This window comes from Cucurbita maxima, unplaced genomic scaffold, assembly GCF_002738345.1.
Source record: "Cucurbita maxima cultivar Rimu unplaced genomic scaffold, Cmax_1.0 Cma_Scf00087, whole genome shotgun sequence".
In the NCBI taxonomy this organism is placed as follows: Eukaryota; Viridiplantae; Streptophyta; class Magnoliopsida; order Cucurbitales; family Cucurbitaceae; genus Cucurbita; species Cucurbita maxima.
In genome coordinates, this window is record NW_019272103.1 from 318,232 (window position 1) to 327,090 (window position 8,859).

An 8,859-nucleotide genomic window follows, 5' to 3' on the forward strand; every position below is an offset into this window, starting at 1 on the left:
CTACTATTCGTTAGCACACTGAATTAGCACAGATCAAACGACCACGTTTAGCTACTATGGGTAAGTAAACCTATAATTTTTCTTATAATATTTTAGTTATTTGAAACAATGATCGTACTCATCTCAAACAGGGTTAAAAACTGGTATCCTTAGTCGAAAGCGCCAAACAGAAGTTGTGGAGCAAAGTCGAATAAAATTTTAGGCTCGAGGTAAGGAAGTCAGAACGTTGGATTTTCGAACCCTCTAAGATTTGAGAGTTTAGGCCCTTACGAACCAAACAATCACCATAAACGGGATTAGGGGGAGAAGGAGACTCAAATATGGAGGAAAGAGGAGGAAAAAGGACGTCGAAATGACGTGACTGAGGAGAGAGAGAGAGTCACCGAAAAATTCTCTAGTAATCGGGGTGAGGGAGACGAAGTCCGACCCGAGATCCAACTCACAACCCAAAACCCACAGGAAACCCTAATCGAGGTGAGGTGTCGATAAGATGAAGTCCACCTAGTCGGACCCAAACTCGAATACCTGCAACCTCATCATAGCCAAGCAACCCCATACCTAGTTTGATCTAGTAACGTAAAATACAAAGCTTTAGCCCAACAATGCAATCAGATACTCACTAGCAACTAGTCCAATAGTCTGGTTCCTTTGTGCTTGGCCCAAAAACCCACATTCAAACCAAAAAATATGCAGAACACGACCCAACCAATTATCCACTACACAAACCTGTGTGCCCACATGAACATTCAAGACTTGTGCCTCGACCCACTTCGTGACCTGCTCATGTGTGAATATCCCTCAACAACAAGGTCACTACTGCATACACCAGCCCCTTCGGCTCAGCTTCTCATAATTCTAGGCTAAAAAACGATATATTTGGCTCGATTTGACATTTTTAACACCAACCTTTACATTTTTTACCTTTCCGAATCTGATTTTTTTTAATATAGGTCATTATGAGTCAGTGAATAGAGGACCAAGTGGACAGTTTCTCTAAATCCTAAGATGAAGGACAGTTATGTCAAGGACGCCAATGTATTCCAGTAATGAAGGAATTAAGGAGGTTATGTATTCCAATGGTGGGGGAATTAAGGAACGAGATATTGACAAAGGCTCACAACTCATCATTTGCTATGCACTTAGGTAGTAAAAAAAATCAGAGTGTCCTTGAGATTCGAGCGTAAGAGTAAACTTGAACAATACTAACTTTTGTAGAAGCTTGGAAAACCATGTCGTGGCCATTTTAAATCTCTAATGTGTTCAATTGATTTCAATAATGATAAGCTAATGTATTTTTATTTTACCTTTATTTGAGTTGTCAGAAGTGGGATCTGAATGCACACCCTCGATCCCGCATTGGTTGGAGAGGGGAATGAAGTACAACTTATAAGAGTCTTTAAACATATCTCTAGTAGACGTGATTTAAAATTGTGCTAACCGCGATATAATAAGAAATATGTTAAGAAATAGAAATAGAAATTGAAAATAGAATTGGAAAAGTGTATGATCTTCATTCAGGTTTACCACGTTCAAATAGATACAAACTATCAACTAATACTTAAAAATAGAAAAAATATATATAACTAACTAAATCTTGTAAATATTATAAAATACACGATTAATCAAATTTATACTAAGAACTCCCTAAATATCTCACATATATTCTAACTAATATATCTCCAAAATATCCTCTTAATACTCCCCCTCAAGTTGAAGAGTGTATGTCGATCACACCCAACTTGTCCTTGAAAAGATCAAATTGCTGTCACATATATTCTAACTAATATATCTCCAAAATATCCTCTTAATACTCCCCCTCAAGTTGAAGAGTGTATGTCGATCACACCCAACTTGTTCTTCAAAAGGTCAAATTGCTGTCTTCCCAGAGCTTTAAACTTTTCTCGAACTATATGACAATCTATTTCAATGTGTTTCGTACGTTCGTGAAAAAATGGATTGGCTGCTATATGTATTGCTGCTTGATTATCACAATATAATAATGCTGGTTCGGACAGTGGAACATTCAAGTCTTGAAGAATGTATCTTAACCAAGTTAACTCTAAACAAGTATTTGCCATAGCTCGATACTCGGCTTCTGCTGATGATCTGGACACATTAGTCTGCTTTTTAGACTTCCAAGAAATAATTGAATTTCCAAGGAAATGCAGAACCCAGAAATAGACCGTCTGGAAGTTCGACAACCACCCCAGTCAGAGTCGCAATATGCTTGTAATCTTAAATTGTTTTCAGATGGTAGTAGGAGTCCTTGACCAGGAGTGCCTTTGATGTACCTCAGAACTCGAAGAGCTGCCTCCCAATGTGGTTTTCTTGGTTCATGCATAAATTGGCTAAGCATACGAACTGAATAAGCTATGTCAGGCCTAATGACAGTCAAATATATTAATCTGCCAATCAACCGTCTGTATTTACTTGGATCATTCAATTTCTCTCCTTCAGTTAAAGAAAGTTTCAGATTTTGCTCCATAGGAAATTTGTCTGGACGTGCTCGTGTAAGGCCTGTGTCTTGAAGAATGTCTAGAGCATACTTTCTTTGAGACATAAAAATTTCTTTTCTAGACCGAGAAAATTCAATGCCTAGAAAATATTTCAAATTTCCTAAATCTTTGATAAGAAATTTCTGGAGTAAACTAGTCTTGAGATATTGCATTTCTTTGAGATCATTGCCTGTCAACAGAATATCATCAACATAGATTGAAAGAAGTACCTTTACTCTTGGTAAACAAAGACTAGTCTACTTTGGACTGAGTGTAGCCTGCATTTTGTATAGTTGTAGAAAATATGGAGAACCAATTGCGAGAAGCCTGTTTTAATCCATAAAGAAATTTATGGAGCCGACATACTGTATTCTCCCCCTGTCGGTGAAGACCTGGTGGTAAAGACATAAACTTTCTCGTCTAGATTACCATGGAGAAAGACATTTTGAACATCCAACTGATGGGTGAACCATTTTCGAGCAGCAGCAATAGTGAGTAAGCAACGAAGTGTAGTAAGTTTCGCTGTAGGGGAAAATGTTTCTGTGTAATCAATACCTTCAACCTGAGTGTATCCCTTTGCTACAAGACGAGCTTTATGACGTTCAACAGAACCATCAAAGTTGTATTTAATTTTGTACACCCAGCGACAACCAATAGCTTTATGACCAGGTGGTAGAGGAACGAGAGACCATGTATGATTACGTTTCAAAGCTGCAATTTCATCTTTCATAGCCTGCTACCATACAGGGTCGCCAACTGCCTCGTCATAGGTTTTAGGTTCTGTTTGGGATGTAATAAGAGCTAGAAAAGCACGTTGAGTAGGAGAAAAACGAGAGAATAAAAGGTAATGATGAAGGGGATACCTGGTGCCAGTGTCGGGACTTGAGCTAGAGGTTAAATGATTGGCTCCAGAAGACATCTCATAATCCTTATGCCAAGCTGGAGGCTGTTTAGTGCGAGTAGAACGTCGGAGTGGAGCTGATGTATCAGGCGGGATAGGATTGGAATCAGTGGGCAAATCTGGAGAAGGTGGAGAAGACGACGAAGTAGTAAGTGAAGAGATAGGAGGTGAAAGAGGAATGGAAGGTGGAGGATGGATGCTTAAGTAGGATGGATCATGAAGTGGAACAACAGGAGTTGAAGGAGCTAATGTCGAAGTTTGTGAAGCTGATGAAAAAGGAAAATCATCTTCACAAAATTTAACATCACGGCTGATAAAGAATTTGTGAGATTGCATGTCATACAATTTGTAACCTTTATGACCACAAGGATATCCTACGAAAACACAAGGAATTGCCCGAGGTTCAAATTTTTGCTTAGGATGTACTATAGTTGCATAACATTTACAACCAAAAACTTTAAGATGATGAAATGTAGGTGATCGTTTGTAGAGTGCTTCAAAGGGTGTCTTGTTAGATAACACTGGTGATGGCGTTCTATTTATAAGATAAACAGCCGTTAAAACGCACTCTCCCCAAAAATTAAGTGGAACCTGTGACTGAAAAAGAAGAGACCTAGCTACATTTAGGATATGGCGATGCTTACGTTCTACGACTCCATTTTGTTGTGGAGTATAGACACAAGTGCGCTGAAATTCAATACCACAAGAAGTAAAGAATGGTTGCAAAGATAGGAACTCAGTCCCATTGTCTGATCGAACTATCTTGATAGTAGTATGAAATTGAGTTTGAACAAATTTAACAAAGTTCATTAACAAATGATGTACTTCTGACTTATGTTGCATTAGAAAAACCCAAGTACATCGAGTAAAATCATCAACAATAGTGAGAAAAAAACGCAAACCAGAATGGGTAGGAATTTTATGTGGTCCCCAAACATCACAATGTATCAGATCAAAGGCAGAATGGGTTGTTATTGAACTTCTTGGGAAAGACAACCTAGTTTGTTTTGCTAACGGGCAGATACTACAATTATGAGAATAACTCGCATTATTAAGATGCAATTGATCAGCTAGAAATTTAAAACGAGAAAAAGAAGGATGACCTAGACGTAAATGCCACAAATCAGATGACTGAGATACTTGATGAGCTGAAGATTTGATTGGAGATGAAGAAATATGATAGAGACCTCCAAATTGTTTACCCGAGCCAATCATCTTCCCCGTAGCCAAGTCCTGCATAACACAAGAATCAGGATAGAAGGTGACATAACATTTCAAGTTATTGGTAAGTTTGCTGATCGACATTAGGTTTAAATTGAATGAAGGCACACATAAAACGTTGTTTAACTTAAGGTTAGGGCTATGAAAAATATTGCCAGTATGTGACACACGTGCTGTCTCTCCATTAGGCAAATTTATTGTAGACATGATGGCAGCCTTTGGATCAGTCATAACAGAAGATTTTGATACTATATGATCCGTAGCTCCACTATCGAGAATCCATGAATTAGAACTCGCAGAGTTAACAGATAATGTAGATATGGGAAACAAACCTGCAACATTGATGTGATTGTCAGAATTACCAGAAGGGTTTTGATTGATTGCAGATAAGGCTTGGATATCTGTCGTAATTGCTCAGAAGAAAAATTTGGAATGGAATTACGTGACTGCTCTTCTGTATTCAACTGTGAAACATCGGCCATATTTGCAGATGATCGGTATCCACGATGATTGTGTTGATTGACTTGTCTTGTCCTTGTAGAATTATTTTTCTGTCGACACCGATCTTCTGTATGTCTCCTTCTATCACAAAACTTACAATGAAACTTAAGAATTCGACACTCATTGATTGTATGACCACTTTTATTGCAGTGTTCACACGATTTGTCCTTGGCAAATTTTGAATATGTTGTTTTCTTCTGCACTGCTGATGCAATCGAGAAATTCTCAGTAGGTTCAGAGGTTACCTGTTGCTGCATCTCTTCTTGTACAAGTAATGAATAAGCTTGCCTCACATTAGATAATGGAGACATCATCAATATGTTAGATCTCATCGTTTTATAAGACTCATTGAGTCCCATGAGCAATTGCATCAACTTTTCTTCTTCACGTTGATCAATATGTATTTGACGTTGATTACACGTAAATAGTGTGCGGTACGCTTCCAGTTCATCCCAGAGTGCTTTGAGCTTGGTGAAATATGTTGACAGTGCCATGGTTCCTTGTGACATCGTTGCTATCGAGTTTTGTATTTGAAAAATTGCTGGAGCATTCTTTTGTGAGAATTAATCGCGAAGATCAACCCACACTTGATGAGCTGTCTTGGCGTGAATAATGCTTTTAGCGATATCTACTTCAACAGAATGAGTTAACCAAGATATTATCATACTGTTGCACTGATTCCAGAGTTCGAATTCGGTTGAATTTGCATCTTGGGGCGGTTCCTCAATTGTGCCATCAATGAAGCCAATTTTCTTCTTGGCAATAAGAGCATGCATAACTGATTTACTCCAGGATTGGTAATTTTCTCCATTTAATTTGATTGGAACAAGTGAATATTCTGGCTGATTAGAGTGATGCATATAGTAAGGATGTGTTAAATCAACATCCGAAATTTTAAAGCTGGATTTGGCTGATTCCGCCATAAAGGAAATTTTGATATTTAAGAACACCACGATCGATGCTCTGATACCATGTTAAGAAATAGAAATAGAAAATAAAATTGGAAAAGTGTATGATCTTCATTCACGTTTACCACGTTTAAATAGATACAAACTATCAACTAATGCCTAAAAATAGAAAAAAAAAAATATATAACTAACTAAATCTTGTAAATTAATAAAATACACGATTAATAAAATTTATACTAACAACTCCCTAAATATCTCACATATATTCTAACTAATATATCTCCAAAATATCCTCTTAATAAAATAGTGGACAATATTTTTTAGCCTTTGGAAGGGGAATGAAACATTCCTTATAAGGAGGTAGAAACCTCTCCCTAGTAGACTCGTTTTAGAATTGTTCGGTTGATGGTGATGTGTAATGGACAAGGACATCACAAGTGGGATAAAAGGAAACCCCTATACAACTGACGAGGACATCACAAATAGAGATAATGACACGTGCATAGAATAGTTGTATTTAATTTTCTTAGGCATAGGTTAGCATAGGGCATTTTTACTTTGATGTTTTAATGGTTTTAGTTACTATTTCTTTATGTTGTTTTAAAGATGCTTTCAAATGAGTAAGTCCATGACACTATTTTAAGATGAAGTTTAAATGCTTAATTTCGTATAAGAGCATAGGATATGATGACGGTGGCAACTATAGGCTAATAGAAATCTAGGGTCGTTACCGTTGGTATCAGAACTCTAGGTTATAGATTCGGTAGACTTGCCTACGAGATAGGCTTGCCACGTTCCATGATTTCACCATTGATGTCCTAGCACCAACAGGTATGTCTGGTATAAGATAAGATAAAGAAATGTCTTTAATTTGCATGTACTTTTTTTTCTAATATTGAATGTAATTTAGTATCAAATATGTGAAGCTCTAACTATATGATTTATGGAAGCATTATGTTCTACCTAGTTGTACTTTTATGAATATGTCATGTTTACTAAATTATATGTTGTGATTATACGTGATATGATGCAATTTATGTTAGAGAGATATAGACTTAAGAAATTATATATTGGTTTTAGCATCATGCCACATAAAGGACACTAAAAAGAACGACGAGGAAGGAGATTACCCTGTATTAGAGGTAGAGGAAAAGGTGGAGGTGAAGAAGCCCACCTCGTGAAGGTTTAGTGACTAGGGCGGACGCACCTTAAGTTGTGCTACCTTAGGCTGCGCACCTTCAGTAGCACCAATAACTCAAATAAATCCCACTCCAAGCCTATGTGAGAATCATTTCAGACAATACAATGATGCCCACTCAACAAGCCAATAGGGTGTGGAAAGGGGAATGAATCCAACAAGCCAATAGGTCATCCTAACTGCTTATTGTTATACGTAAGAATTAATATTTTCATTGTTGTTACTTAGTCTTAATCAAGCATTCTCGATTAGATTTCATAGGTAATATTATGGTCCAACCTTTTCTATTGGATCAAAACCCTTGAATTGAGTTATAATGTTTTAGTAATATTTAGGGGTAGCTTCGGGTCGTTGAAATAAAATGTAAATGCAACTTTGAGCCTAATTGATTTTAGGTTTCCCTTTTAAGGTGTTTGAAGTATATTGACAGTACCTATATTGCTCTCTGAGTGTTAAACATAAATTGAAGCTTATTTTTTATTTGGGCATACCCCAAATGTGTTGTTTTATGTCCTAAAACTCATAGTTTGTAAACAAAAACATATTATGTTTTCAATAAAGTTATTATTGATGTTTATTTAGTAAAGATTGTTATTGAATAAAGTGAATGTTACGATCATTAATCTAAATCCAATAAACTAAGAAAACTCTGGCTATAGTATGATTACTTGAACTATATGTAGAGACACAAGAGTGGATCAAGTTCAAGTATATAGTCAAAATGGTTTATAGTACCGGGATAAGGCTGAGTACCTTATTTTGGGGACACTATGGATGCAACCCACTTTTGTATATGATATAAACGATGTGATCACTAAATTGTACATCTGGAGACATGTGAGTGGGAGCGTCCTATGCAATGAGTATTGCATAAGATCGGACCATGAAGAAAACCTTTCTCACTTTATAATGTCGTTTACTATTGAGTCTAATTTTTTCATTTATGACCTAGGTAACTCGATCTTAATCCTGAGCTAACTATGAACTTCTATTTATTCGAAATTATCCTTAGATTTGCATGGGTGAGAGTGGCCCGAGTTCGTCGACTCAATAAGCCTCCCATTTTAAGGGTAAGACTTGGTGAATAGTTGAGGACATAGGGTGTATGATGGAATTCACACCTACCCACTTTTAGGGATAGTAGAGAGGTTGTTCCTTTAAGTACTGACTCCAAGTCTTGAACAAGGAGTCGCACCCTCTCATTGGCCTGAGAGGGATTCGGTTTGGTGGTTGAACCACAAACCAATTGTTCATTAGAGGATCCGTGGGACTTAAGGAACAAAAAGTAACTTTAGGGGTAAAACTGTAAATTGACCCAGCTTTAGTTACGATCAACCTGTGAAGGATCGACTTACTAATTATGGTTATATCAAATGGACAAAAATATATCTATAGTGAGGGGAGTGCAACAACTAGGTTTAACAAAACTTGCATGTTTGCCACATAATCCCACAAATTTTAGTGAAATTTTGAGTGTCAAAACTTGGTTTAACCAAGCATGCATGTTTTCGGGATACACCCCACAAATTTGAGTGGAATTTGGAGTGTCAAAATTTGATTAACTCAAACTTGCATGCTTGCCACATAATCTCACAAATTAGAGTGGAATTTTGAGTGCCAAAATTTGATAATCTC